We start from the raw sequence: 15,413 nt of genomic DNA, 5'->3' as shown, positions 1-15,413 counted from the left end.
TAGATAAGGAACTGGCTAAAGGGGAGACGGCAACAGGTTGTGCTAAAAGGTAAACTATCATGCTGAAGGGAGGTTATTAATGGAGTCCTCAGGGTCTGGTCTTGGGACCAGTCTTACTCAATATTTTTATTAATGACCGTGGCATAAAAAAGTAGCAGTGTGCTAGTGAAATTTGCTGATAATACAAATTTGGAAGGCATCGACAGAGTATCAGAGTATAGCCACTCAGGGGAGACAGACATGCTAGCTCTGCTCAAGCTAGCATACTAAAAATAGCAGCAGGGTCGTAATGGCATAGGTACAAGCCTGTCCCACCCTGTGGCTTGCCTGTGCCATGACGTCCAGAGTGCTACTTTTGGCATGCTAGCTTGAGCAGAGCTAGTGCATATCTGTCTACTCAGGCAGGAAGGCATGCTCCCAGCTGCTGTATTGACACAGCCTTAGAAGCTAATGGCTGTGTGTCCAGTTAGTATTTATTTGTATTACCATACCACCTAGAAGCCCTAAGCATTAATTCCCCTAGAACAGATTTAAAAATATATACGTATAAAGCCGCTAACGCTCACAGAGCGGAGCGCCAGCCCACCTTATTGTTGCCAATTCACACTTGAGGCTGGCACAAGGAACAGAAAGAAGAAATAAGTCACTGTCTTTCCCTAGCCACACCACCACCACAAACCAAGAACACCCAATGAGAAATGAACCAAGGCCTGGCCAGATGCCCAAAACCCTCATTACAGGCTTGAGCCAGTTCTTACTGAAGCTAACGGTAGCTGGATCAAATCCTAGGAGGAGGCGGGGACTGGATCTCAGAAGCTAGCTCAGATTTAGGATTCTGCCAAGCATGCTGCCAGTGTGCCATGCCGACTGTCTCCACACCGTGGCTTTGTATCCCTGTGGGAGTGAGAGAGAAGACTAACTTGTTCATTTGGAAAAAAAAAAAAAAAAAAAAAAAACCACCCTACCAACTGCTAGCACTGAAACAGGCCTAAGCAGTGAAAGGCCTCCATTATCAATTGATCGACCAGGCTAGGGGGAAAGGCTGACCAAAGCACAGAGATGGCAATTTACACGAAGGGATGGTTTCAGGAAGTTGATCCACAAAGTCTCAAAATTAACGGCTCAGCAGGCACTCTGAACCTGCACAGCATCACCCAGCTTAGCACACTCAGGTGCAGTAAGAAGCAGCACAAGCCAGCTGGTCATTCCAGCTTCCTTACAGTAATGTGAACCCATCCGCCCTTAGCTCTTTGAAAGCTTGAATTAAATCAATCCAAGTGAACAATCTGCAGGCTAACTACTGCTGGGGACTATCAATGCTTGCTACAGAAGTTGGTCTTAGGAGAAAGATCTCAGAAGGAGGAGAGAGTGGAACAGCAGGTGCCAAGAAGTGCTGGAGGAAGAGATCTGGAGGGCTCCAGAGACTGGAAGTGAGTTTGAGTCTCATTTCTAGGTCAGCTCTTCCAATCCAGACTAAGTCTGTAGCGAACAGAAGTTATCACACAATATCTGGGAGTTTATGAGAAAGCGAGTTGATGGTCTCTGTTCCTGATGTCCAAATCACAAACAGTCCTCATTGCTGGCAGGGGTGCCAAAGACTGACCAGGCCATGGAGAGTCAATGTCACTTCCACTCTGGAGGTGGGTTCTTTAGGACAGGGAATGAGGCACACAACTGGCACCATACTGGGGGAGGCATGTGTTAAGTGCTGTTCTTGTTCTGCAGACAAATAGACTGCAGTCTCCAATGCTGTCCCTCCACACTGTCCACTAGCACTTAAAAAGGCAACTGCAGAGACACCTAGAAAATGAACACGTTTGTTTCAATAGTTATCAGTAATCCACCGAACTGGTAGACACAACCCTTTTCTCTCAGGTTTCTTAGTAACATAAGACACCAGCACATAAAGAACATCAACAAGAAGAGTGTGAGTGTGTGTGTGTGTTTTTAAGAGGCACAGAAACATTTAACTTCCAAAAAGGATTTTAGCGTAAGACAAACTTTCTAGTTTTGGATTAAACTCCCACCAAAGCACTTTGGATAAAGAGTTAGAAACAAAGGTAGACACCAAAAGAGTACAGAGCATATTGTTGGTGCTTGATTGAGTAAACACCACCTCCTCCCATTTTCTTGCTTCCTAACAATGAAAGTTGTCTACAGGGAGTGCTGATCACTTCCTAAAAGTCTTCCAGACCCAACAGAAACTCATGCCTAGGATCCCAGGACTTAAGTGCCAGTGTATAGGTGAGCACAGGAACAGAAGGGGATAGGGGCTTGGGCTCCCACAATCAAGTTCTGCCCCTTTTTAGATGCACTCCAGCTACCATGACCCCTGTGCACCTCGTAGCACCCAGGAAACAGCCAGGATACAGAAGCACCCTAACCTTGCTGCTTTTGGTCACTGGCCCTACATCTATGGCTCCTGAGGTGGGGTGGTGGTATAGAGACTCATCCTTCTACATCAAATTCATCACTAGCCTAAGCAAATATCTCCATTTACATCAGTGGATTTGTCCCAATTTATACCTGCGGTGGATTCAGACCTGAAAAAACACAGTAAAAATAAAAACAAATGAAGAAACCCTAATATAAAAACTCTACCTTCCTCCAATTTCCCTTTTCTTTTTAAATATGGAAAAACATTCTATTTCTTGTACATATGCAAAACTGAATCAGATCACTAGGTAATAAATGTTTTTAGAAGGGCGTAAAAAAAACCTCATTAAAAATAATGTTTTAAAAAGGGCGTAAGGCTAAATCAATTATCTCTCTTATGCTCGGTGAGATGGTTGAAGAGCCTTTGGGAGCGCTACTAGGAAATTCGCCCCCATGCACATACATTAATAGCTTTGAAAGTTAAGGAAGGAAATTATATTTAATGTATTTGCCCAGTTTTACCTCAAAGTAAATAAGCAGGAGGAAATGTTCTAAGTAACCATTAAAACAGTTTTAAATTCATACATCAATGTAGGAAGAGACTCTTTTTGTTTAAAGGGTCTCATTTGTTGCAACAAGACAAAAGCACTTTGGTCTCATTCCAGGTCCTGGCCAGCAACCTGACTGAGTGCCATCCCAGGGAAAGGATCTTCCATTACTTGATTCCTGGCAGGGCCCAGGATTAGCAGATTCAGAATTCAAAGGCAGTTTGCCATTACTCTGAATTAGAACAGCTTTAATCTCTTTTGGGGAGATTTCTCATGATTCTCTCTCAAACCCCCAAATTTTGCCACGAAGCTACTCATAGCTGAACAATGGGGTTGAATACATACGTACAGGGGCAATAACCTAAACTACATTTTAGGCTTGGTCTGCACATGGACTTGCAGAGATGTAACTACTCTGTCCCAAAACAGATGAGTTATTTCAGTGTCAGTCACAGAACCATAGAATATCAGGGTTGGAAAGGACCTCAGGAGGTCATCTAGTCCAACTCCCTGCTCAAAGCAGGACCAACTAAATCATCCCTGCCAGGGCTTTGTCAAGCCTGACCTTAAAAACCTCCAAGGAAGGAGATTCCACCACCTCCCTAGGTAACGTATTCCAGTGCTTCATCACCCTCCTAGTGAAAAAGTTTTTACTAATATCCAACCTAAACCTCCCCCACTGCAACTTGAGACCATTGCTCCTTGATCTGTCAGTCTGGGTGAGGACATTCATTTCAGATTGGAACCAGCTAAAGTCAGTGGCTAGACTTTCACTAAACGAAACCAACATTAGCCACTTTCTTCCAAACTGGAAGTCCACACAGACTTGCTTGGAAGTAACTAAACTGGTTAAATTCACACCTTTTGTAATTTCTGTGCAGGTCTGTGCACAAAAGACCAGCTCTTGGGGGCGGTTTTGAGACTATGCCATACAGGGCCCTGTGCTTCTGAGGGACCCCATCTCTCACACTATTTCCAAGCCAGATCGCAATCTCCCATGCAGGGCATGTCTTGACTGCAGAGTTAACTTGAGTTACTCCTCTCCAGTTAGTCCAACTCAAGTGAGAGCAGCCCACTGCGAAACAAGACTCAGGTCCAGTCCATACTTAAAATTTCGGTCGATATAGCTAGAGCACTCAAGGGTGCGAACAATCCACACTGCTAAGAGCCATAGTCAAGCCAATCTAACCCATGTTGTGTTCACAGCTAGGCTGATGGAAGAATGTTTCCATTGACCAAGCTACCATCGCTCAGGGAGGTGGAGTTCCTGTAGCAACGAAAAAACTTCTTTCATTGCTGTAGGAAGTATCTATGATGTGGGATTAAAGCAGTGTAGCTACAGCACCCTAGCTATGCCGCTGTAGCATCCATAGCATAGATACAGCCTCAGTGTCCACAGTGGCGCTGCATTCACCCCTGTGAGTGTCACTGGGACATCTGGGAACACATCCCATGGTTCTTAGTGCTGCAATAAGAGGAACTGCTCTATAAATTCTTTCCCAGGGAGTTGCGGGAGAACTTGAGCACACAGGGGAATTGGGGGGAAGGGCGCTGGAGAACAAGTGGCTCTTGAGTGATACTCGCCTGCATCCAGTACTAGAGTAGTTGTGCTCGTACGAGTTTTAGCTTATACCCTGCCCCTAAACAGGACAGCCAACTTGAGTTAAAAGCACTAGTACACTTGGATTAAGGTTTGTATGTGTGGAGGGGACCATGGTGGGGAAAACTTTTTTTTTTTTAAATTTAATTCAGGTTTTCTATGATTTAAATTATTATAAGTTTTCATTTTAAAAATAAACCTGTTTAAAATGAAATGTGAGTATAATACAGAAAGTGTTAAGGCCTAAACCTATTATCTGTTAAGACATTTAAATTGGAAAAAAAAAAGCTGATTCCATTAGTCTTTATCAAAAACCGTGTTAAAGGCTGCTTTTCTAGATAAAGACAGAATCAGGGGGGAAAAACATCTAACTTTTGAGATCAAGCTTAATAAATATGGTGCCACAAGTCATGTACCATATTAAGGGTTTGTTTTGTTTAATAAAAAGATTGTAAATGCCATTGTGTGTTTAATTCCAGTTACCATCCTAATGCAGCTTGACACAAATGAGCAAAAAGTTAATTTTCTATTAAAGCAGCAATAATCACCATTTTCTAACATACTAAACTGTACAAGAAGAATCTGAAAACGTTAAACTGTATAATTGTTTAATAAATGTATATAGGTATAGTGTATCCTCCTAGGTCACAAAAAGATGTACCAACTCTAGTGTAAATGCTTATTTAGTTGTAACCATCAAAACATGCTGATTTACATCAGCCTTGGAGAATGCACGTTTCTTTAGAAAAATAACTGAAGTACAAATGGAAAAGTGATTCAAATTGATAATTTAAATCAAGGCATTCCACTTGGTGATTTAAATCATTATTTAAATCACTGATTTAAATTGCCCTGATTTAAATCAAATCGACACTGGAGGGGACTCAAGTTAGGGTCAACACTCAAGTCAAATTAACTTTGCAGTGAAGACAAGTCTGCAGAGTCTGACTTAAGGTCAGCAGTACAGACTGAATTCCCTAGCACTTCTCCCCTGTTCCCTAAGGGGAGGGTCTAGGATTAGCTGCCATTTTACTTGATATTTTTAATATTATGTATAGATAGGTAATGAATTACATATTTATTGAAAACAAAACAATTTCTTGTACACCAGATCTGGACTTGTGCTACTTTGATGCAAACCTAGTACCCCATGATTTGTCACAGGGAGTTTGTGTTAAAAGTTTTGGGGTTGTTTTTTTCAGTGTTTGTAGATGCCTGAGCCTTTTCTGTAGTGGCCACAAAGTTCACAGTAAAAAGAAAAGGAGGACTTGTGGCACCTTAGAGACTAACGAATTTATTTGAGCATAAGCTTTCGTGAGCTTTCATCCGATGAACTGTAGCTCACGAAAGCTTATGCTCAAATAAATTGGTTAGTCTCTAAGGTACCACAAGTACTCCTGTTCTTTTTGCAGATACAGACTAACATGGCTGCTACTCTGAAAAAAGTTCACAGTAGGCACTTCAGAGAAGGTCATCTAGCCTTTTGGGTAGCAGGACAACAATGGAAGAGGAAATGAGATATCAAACCCATAAGTACAGGGTATGCTGAAGTGCTTGTACATCTACTGCTGTGTGCTGTCAGTTTGCAGAACTAAAACAAGGAGAAAAATCCCAGCAGACTAAGCCACGGCATTTCCTCTGCTACCTCTCGGTCTGGAAGACATAGCTCCTCGGTCTGCCCTTCAGGAGATCACATAGTAAGAGGAAAAGAAAGCCAGAGATTAATAATTAACTCTAGGCCCTTCACCTGCAAGTACACAATCAGGACTGTTAAATTATTAAGTTACAAGTATTCCAAAAATGTGAAACCATCACTCCAGGGAATAAAGGTCACTCCCCAGTCTCTTGGTTGGAGCTGCTAGTAGCAGAGAGCAACTGTTGCACTGGCTGGTGTGCATCATTCGCCACTCCACACTCATGTTTTTGGGACGCAAAACAATTGGAAAAAACGAGCTCAGGCTCCCTTGGAAGGCCCCAGGGCTGCATCATTATCTCATTAACATATCCAATTTCAACAGATTGTCAAGAATAGCTGTGTACTACAACTGCACATCTCATGAGAGGATCCTATTGCACTAACTTTCACTACACTAGCCTTGCCTCCAAACCTGTGAGGTAGATGGGGAAACTGAGGCATAGAGGTAAAAATGACAGGAATAGGGTCACACAGTGGATGGGGCAGAGGCAGGAATAGGACCCAGGCCATCTCAGCTCCCATTCTTTCATTCTGACCCACTGCCTAGTCAGTTTTTGGAGGCAGAAGTCCAGTTCTAGATTTAAATCAGTATGTAAAAGCCTGCTGGGCAAATCTGTGCAATAAGGGAGTATGCTGGTTATATCCACGCTCTTCAAACACACACACACACAAAACCAGTCAATCAGACAGACTGTGGGTGTTGAATTTCTAAGTGTGATAACCTAGGGAAAACTGTAGCACACAGCCAGATCACCCTCCAACAGATCTCTGAGAATGCTCATTTGTAACAGGAGCGGGCTGGTAGTACCAGACTTTGCTGCTAGATTCAGTCACAAAGAAATGCTCCGTTAGACAGTGGCACTGCTCCGACTGCCATAAGAAATCCTGATACTCCCTTTGCCGGTGCACAATACAGACTGCGTCAGAGCAAGCTGCCAGACAGATGAACCCTCATAAAAGGGAATTAAGAAATAAAATGCTCCTACCAGCATTCATTTCCAGGTGTGAAGGAGCTCACAATACCAGCTGCTGGGAAGGCAACAAGGATTTTCAGAGAACACTGGCACAGTCACTTGTATGATACCTCTATCGCTGTGGCCACCCCCCACAGCTGGATGACGCAGCAGGCAGCTGTTGCTCCTTGTGTGTACAAGGAAGTGGGGGTAGGGGAGGACCAGGTAGGTCAAGCGTCTGGGAAACCCGGCACTAGACAGCAACCAGAACTCAGATGGATCAGATTGTTATTTGGTGGGTGAAACATGTCTGGCTCTCAGTGCAACTCCCAGTGATCAACTGCCCATATCAGAATCTACTGCTGACATGCCCAGAGTGGTCAAGAACTGAATGGGTCTGGAGGCAGAAGAGCTAGCCTCTCACCCCTGGAGAGGGCCCAAGCAAGTCTTTTGTCCCTCCAGGCCCACGAACATGATACAATTCTGTGGTGACCCAGAATCCTACTTTCGACGTCTCCGACTCAAAGAATATTTCCAACACACCTCTGAACAACATACTAACCCACAGAATCCTTCCTACCAACACTACAAAAAAGAAGGATTCTGGGTGGACTCCTCCTGAAGGTTGAAACAACAGACTGGTCGTCGACATGCACGGGCTGAAATTGTGGAAAAGCAGCATCACTTGCCCCATAACTTCAGCCGTGTTGAACACAATGCCATCAACAGCCTCAGGAACAACTCAGACATCATAATCGAAAAGGCTGACAAAGGAGGTGCTGTTGTCTTCAGGAATAAGTTGGAATATGAACAAGAGGCTGCTAGGCAGCTCTCTAACTCCACATTCTACAGGCCATTATCCTCTGTTCACAACTGAGGATTACCAAAAGAAACTACGCCATCTGCTCAACACCCTGAAAAAGCACAGGAACAGATCTGTGCAGACACATGCCTAGGACCCCGACCTGGGGTATTCTATCTGCTACCCAAGATCCATAAACCTGGAAATCCTGGACGCCCCATCATCTCAGGCATTGGCACCCTGACAGCAGGATTGTCTGGCTATGTGGACTCTCTCTTCAGGCCCTACGCTCCCAGCTATCTTCGAGACACCACTGACTTCCTGAGGAAACTACAATCCATCAGTGATCTTCCACAAAACACCCTCCTGGCCACTATGGATGTAGAAGCCCTCTACACCAACATTCCACACACAGATGGACTACAAGCTGTCAGGAACAGTATCCCCGATAATGTCACGGCAAACCTGGTGGCTGACCTTTGTGACTTTGTCCTCACCCATAACTATTTCACATTTGGGGACAATGTATACCTTCAAGTCAGCAGCACTGTTATGGGTACCCACATAGCCCCAAAGTATGCGAACATTTTTATGGCTGACTTAGAACACTTCCTCAGCTCTCATCCCCTAACACCCCTACTCTACTTGCGCCACATTGATGACATCATCATCATCTGGACCCATGGAAAAGAAGTCCTTGAGGAATTTCACCATAATTTCAACAATTTCCATCCCACCATCAACCTCACCCTAGACCAATCCACACAAGTGGCCCATTTCCTGGACACTACAGTGCTAATAAGCGATGGTCACATAAACACCACCCCATACCGGAAACCTACTGACCGCTATTCCTACCTACATGCCTCCAGCTTCCATCCAGGACACACCACACGATCCATTGTCTACAGCCAAGCTCTGTGATACAACTGCATTTGCTCCAATCCCTCAAACAATCCTTCAAGAAAAACACCTACAAGAATGCTTGATCTAGATTACAAATCTACAATAATACAAATTACAATACCCACCTGCTGAAGTGAAAAAACAGATTGATAGAGCCAGAAGAGTACCCAGAAGTTACCTACTACAGGACAGGCCCAACAAAGAAAATAACAAAGAACGCCACTAGCTGTCACCTTCAGCCCCCAACTAAAACCTCTCCAGCACATCAAAGATTTACAACCGATCCTGAAAAATGATCCCACTCTCACAGATCTTGGGAGACAGACCAGTCCTCGCTTACAGACAGCCCCCCAACCCGAAGCAAATTCTCACCAGCAACCACACAACAAAAACACTAACCCAGGAACCTATCCTTGCAACAAAGCCCAATGCCAACTCTGTCCACATATTTATTCAAATGACACTATCATAGGACCTAATCACATTAGCCCACGCCATCGGGGATCGTTCACCTGCGCATCTACCAATGTGATATATGCCATCATGTGCCAGCAATGCCCCTCTGCCATGTACATTGGCCAAACCAGACGGTCTCTACACAAAAGAATAAATGGACACAAATCTGACATCAGGAATCATAACATTAAAAAACCGGTAGGAGAACACTTCAACCTCTCTGGCCACTCAGTAAAAGATTTAAGGGTGGCAATTTTGCAACAGAAAAGCTTCAAAAACAGACTCCAAGGAGAAACTGCTGAGCTTGAATTAATATGCAAACTAGATACCATTAACTTGGGTTTGACTGGGAGTGTCTGGGTCATTACACGTATTGAATCTATTTCCTTAAGTTAGGTATCCTCACACCTTCTTGTCAACTGTCTAAATAGGCTGTCTTGATTATCACTACAGAAGTTTTTTTTTCCTCCTGCTGATAACAGCTCATCTTAACTAATTAGCCTCTCACAGTTTATATGGTAACTTCCAACTTATCTGTGTGTATATATACATACATATATAGATATATATGTTCCATTCTATGCATCCGATGAAGTGGGCTGTAGCCCACGAAAGCTTATGCTCCAATAAATTTGTTAGTCTCTAAGGTGCCACAAGTACTCCTGTTCTTGGTGCAGTCTAGTGGCACACATAGGTGTGGGGAAGCTTGCACTGCGATTGTCTGTGCTGGGCCAGTTCTGTAGTCGGAAGGACTTCAGTCTCCAGGGCATCAGTCTGGCACCTTTCACCAGCACTAAAAGGCTACATTGGGGCTGACTGCATAGGTTCCGAGAGCGCTTTACATCCTCAGTGGCAATTAGCCACTTTAGCAGAATGACACTCAGCTTCCCAGGAAGTTCTGGACTGGCTAGCGTGAGGAAGCGGGGCAGCTGTGGGGAATGAAAACAGTAGAGAAGAGTTGTACTATACAGAAGTGGGTAGGTTAGCTTTGATTTGAGAACACCCTCCAATTCTACCAACGTGAACATTTTAGAGATGGCACAATTTAGCAGGGAACGAGCAAGAGGGTGTCCAGTTCTGCTTTGGCTACTGGGTTTGACTGAAGAGTTGGCTGTGCTACTCCACTGAGCATATGCTCAGCCTGTAGAACTTACTGCTGCAGGAGGTCAGTCTCTCTGATACCATAGCTGAATATATTTCAAATTACTGATAAAATTGGTAGTTATAGGCCAAACTCCGAGTAATCAGATCTCATGCTTCAGAGCAAAGGCTGATCACGGCAGGAGGTTTGGAAGACCACACTTTCCTAACCTGTTTGTCAAGGGATTGGATTCTCCATCCCTGGAAATTTTTAAGTCAAGACTGTATGTTTTTCTAACAGATATGCTTTAGTTCAAACATGAATAGGGAAGTCCTATGTGGTCTGTATTATGCAGAAGGTCAGACTAGATCACAGCGATCCTGTCTGGCCTTATAATCTATGAATCTCAGGGCTCGTCTACACTGGCAGTTTACAGCACTGCAACTTTCTTGCTCAGGAAGGTGGAAAAAACCCAACCCAACTTGCGTGCAGCAAGTTTCAGCGCTGTCAAGTGCCGGAGTAGACAGTGCTCCAGCGCTGGGAGCTACGCCCCCCCCCCCCCGTGGAGCCGCACTGCAACCACACAAGGCAGGTTAAAGCGCTTTAGCATTGCCAGCGTAGACTAGTCCTCAGGAAGGAACAAATTGGCCAGATACATTCGGGAGTTTCACCACCATCATCTGCAGCATCATGCCCTGCCTGAAACAAGAGACAACTGAATGGGCCATTGCTCTGATCTGGGCCCGTAAATCCTGTGATGGAGAATGGGGGTAAGAGGTGGTACTCCATGAAGAGCTTTCATTTGTGGGGCTGAGACAGAGTGTGAGTAGCCACCAAGAAAAAAAGTTTCAACATGACTCTGGACAGAAAGCAGAGTTTTCTATTCCATTCAGATGATGCACAAGTGTTCTTGCTGACTAAGAGTGTGTCAGTCTTTAAGCATTGCCTGGAGTTAGTGAGCCACGCTTAAGGAAAGGCTTAAACATGCAGACTTTGGTTTGAGGAACCTACTTCCCTCTACCCCTTTGTTCCTTTTCCATCCATTCCCCTCCCTCCACACTCCACCTACGCCCACTACACCAGCTGGAGGAGCCTGGATACAAGAGGCAGCTTTTCAAATGAGATCATTAAGTGCTGAAAACCCAGAGAGCAATTTCACAAGTGCCTGGCCTGCTGTTTGTTTAAGTTTGAGCATTGATGAAAGAAGCTGTTTGTACTGGATACAATCAGAAAAGAGGTTGCATAAATTTTCCCTATACAGCTCTGCCAGCACAAATTACTCCTGCTTTGCATTACAGTCCACAGGTGTGGGTGGACATTCGCCACGTATTCCACGGTTATATTATCTTCTGCTACAGTGGGTGGCAAGCTCTCCCTGGGGCCTTTCATATAGGCCTAGATGTGGTGACTGCATCTGCATGCACAGTGATCAACAGAGCAACTGCACCTCTAACCTGGAGGCATTAATGACTACTAGAGGGAGATGTGTCTAGAAGGGATGGGCAGAGTAGTAGCAGCTGGGGGTGTAGCTACAACCAGTTTCTTTCTTGGCCTCTTGACTACAATTAAGGTCAGGTTAAATATCCCATATAGCTTTCAGCAAGGATTATATCCTACCTTTGCAAAGGGATGGGCAAGGATCTAGTTGACACTATAGTCCAGGAGCATAAGCTTTTGTGAGCTACAGCTCACTTCATCGGATGCATACTGTGGAAAGTGTAGAAGATCTCTTTATACACACAAAGCATGAAAAAATACCTCCCCCCACCCCACTCTCCTGCTGGTAATAGCTTATCTAAAGTGATCACTCTCCTTACAATGTGTATGATGATCAAGTTGGGCCTCTCTGGATTAAAGACAGCCAAGTATGTCCACTTGTGTGGATCATACTGCAAATGTTGTGGCCAGATGTCCAATAAAAGCTAGACTGAGACTCACAAGCTAATCTTACAGGAAGCTCGTTTTAAGAGGTGAGTCCATGTCCCAAGAGGTGAAAGGCTAGGGCAGTCTGGTGTTCACCACTGACCTGGCATTGTACAGACCCATATAAATGGGCAACTGAACAGTGTCACCTGTCCCTCCTCCACTGCTCCTTGTTCTGGGCATCCCACCGATGTAACAGGGTGGAAATAGGCTCTATGACCCACTAATGGCCCTGTTTAACCCAAATCATTCAGAGATAATGCAGGCGCCTGACACTAATTCTGTCAATGTTTACAGACCAATAATCACCATGTGCTTCTGAAACCATTCATTTTCCTGAGCTGTCTAGACTAGCACTGCTCTAGGGTCAAGGGTGGGAGGGAAAAGGGAGGGAAGAAGAATGTCTATCCATTTGAAAGGAAGAGAATACATTTAGCGGCCTGATTAAGAATAGGAGGGGTTTTTTAATGGGGCCTTTGCTAACAACCTATGAGGCATCCAGAAAATTTTGGGAGGAACTGGCCTGAAACAGCAACCAATGCTTGGGTTTTGTGATATAAACAGGGACATTAAAAAATTAAGTCCCCAGAACATCAGTCCTGCTGATAGAGAATGCTTTATTTTTCCTTCTCTCTCCCTTCCCCTTTCTGTTCACACCCCTTTTTCCTGCTTTCACTCCTACCATCTGCTTCCTTACCCTGTCTTGCTTGCATGTTCCTCAGTTTTCCTTTCTCTGAGTTTTGTTCATCTCGCCTCTTTCTTTCTCACTCTCTGTATCCACGTGCATTTGCTGAACAGGGTTGCAAACAGCCCTCATGTTGTGTTCCTCCGCATCCCTCAAGTGATTTCACAGTTACCAGCAGTGCAGCAAACATTATAAACTTACCAAATAAAGCAGGGCTTAGGTTTGGCTGCACAATCATGGGTACAACTCCACCTTCCACCTGCATTGCAACCCCCTTCTACTAAACAAAAAAATCACAGGCCAGGAAGATCTTAAACTGGGCAGCTAAACTTGAAATCTTTGGAATTGGTGTGGCCCCTCTGTCAGCACTTCAGCCAGCCTGCTAATAGGAACCACTCTGGGAAGAGAAGTGACCTGAGCCTGCCAGAGCTCAGCAGGGGTAGAGAGAAGTCCTTACTGGCAAGTTCAGCTCCTCTCCATTCCTTCGCTCATTTGGAGCCAGTGCTGGCGGAAAGTTTTCCATCTGAACCTTTGCTGATCGAAAATTAGGTTTGTGACAAGACTTTCTGCAGAAAGTGTCTGCTTGCCTCAGAATTTTGGTTGTTCCATTGGAAAAAAAAAACAAAAAAAAAACAAACTCCTGATGCTTTCAGTTTTGACAAAGTTGAAATTTTTCCACAGAACTTTGTTTTTTACTGACCAGCTCAGTTTGCAAGTGTTCTGAGAAAACAGGAGGAGGAGATATGTTGAAAGCTCTCCCCAACCCCAGCCCACCCCCAAAAAGCATGCTAGACACTCAAGGGAAGGGGGTAGAGACGGAGAAGCGGGGCTCAAAACTGTGGAGATGGAGAAAGACAGAAAGTGAAGACAGGAGTAAACTGCTTGGTCTTAGGATGAGAAGTTAGTCCATTTATTTCAGTTACCATGCCAGTTAAATGTCACTGAAAGAATAGTTAGGTGCAGCTAGGGGTTTTCCAAAAAAAAAAAAAAAAAAAAGCCAGATATATCAGGCTCTAATAGAAGACCTGTTACCACTTTAGGCCTCATCCTTCTGAGATTTATGCAGGTGCTTAACCTTAAGCACAAAGTCAATGGATTATTCACATCTATGAGCTTAGTTTCAAACACGTTTGCAACAGAGGCCCTACTGTCTATGAATACAAACCTAGGATTTCCCACCATTTTCTACTAAAACACTCAAGAGCAAGAATTCCATTTTTCTCCTCTTTAGGAAAAAACAGATACAAAAGTAATTTTTAAAAATGCAGAACTCTTTTTCTTGTAACAATGGTATCTTCACATCCCAGTGTGTGAAGCATTAGTGTATAGATGAATTCTTCCTTTGGTGGCTACCCTTCAATCTCTTTGGGCTGAAGAGTCTTGGTCCTTTGTCTGATAAATACACTAGAGCCTAATCACTGAAGAATCTTAACATTACGTTATCTAAACTCTCATACAGGCAATAGACTAATTATGCTGATAACAACAGTGTAGTCCTACAGATCTTAGTGATTTACAAACAACAAGTTAAGCCCCGCTACTGCACCACCCTCTATGAAGATAGGTATCTTCTCCCATTTTACAGGGGCAAAGAGTTGAACTAACTTATTCAGAGTCACATGAGTCACCAGCACAGCCGGGAACGAGGACCAAGAATCCCAACTCCTTGGCTCTTGCTCTAACCACTAAGCCCTACTTCAAAGCAATTCCATTGCTTTGCTAACAGGCTGCAGGAGACTGTTCATATATCCATTTAAACCAGCAGACACTAATCTCTCCATCTGCAGTAGATCTGTGCGTGCCACAGGGATCTGGACAGGATACATCTGACAGATGTTTAATCCAGACACTAGTTGATAGCATCTTCCCTTTAAAGTCATTCCCTCCCCCAGCCTGAGGAGCCATCAGTTTCATGGGGTGAGGGAACCAGAAATAAGTCTTCTCCCCCACAAAAAAGTTCTAGCCAGTGTGACCTGGCCTTTCCCACACCTAGAGAGAGGCAGGTACCTCAGCACAAGGGGTGGGGCTGTCAGGCGTGAGTCATACAACTAAGGGTATCAAATGACATCTAGGAGGTGCCGGAGTGCTAAGAAGATCTAATACCTTTTAGGCACCATGGCCCCACCTAGACACCTATAAAGTAGAGCATACCACCCACCACCACCTGAAGCAGCAAATAATCCAGAAACCAAACTAAGTACATTAGTAACAATACAGAGCAACTGAAAAGGCAGCCAAAGCTTACACATGGGGCTGACAGCAGCAGAAACAGATACTACAGAGTGTGTGTCTTCAGTTACCCTAAGAGGGCAGGGAGAAGCTGGGGCAGCTCTTTCACAAGGAGCTAGTGCCACATCCTGGGAGCTGCCACATCCTGGGAGCTGCCA

The 15,413-nt window shown here is 44.4% G+C and overlaps 1 protein-coding gene across 3 annotated transcripts in view; it reads right to left on the bottom strand.

Annotated features, from left to right (window-relative positions):
- Positions 1-15,413, bottom strand: part of VANGL1 (VANGL planar cell polarity protein 1) — a 55,540-nt gene that overhangs the window by 24,846 nt on the left and 15,281 nt on the right. The gene's annotated exons all lie outside the window — the stretch shown is intronic.

The sequence above is a fragment of the Natator depressus genome, chromosome 1, assembly GCF_965152275.1.
Source record: "Natator depressus isolate rNatDep1 chromosome 1, rNatDep2.hap1, whole genome shotgun sequence".
In the NCBI taxonomy this organism is placed as follows: Eukaryota; Metazoa; Chordata; order Testudines; family Cheloniidae; genus Natator; species Natator depressus.
This window is presented reverse-complemented; position numbering and strand designations above follow the sequence as displayed.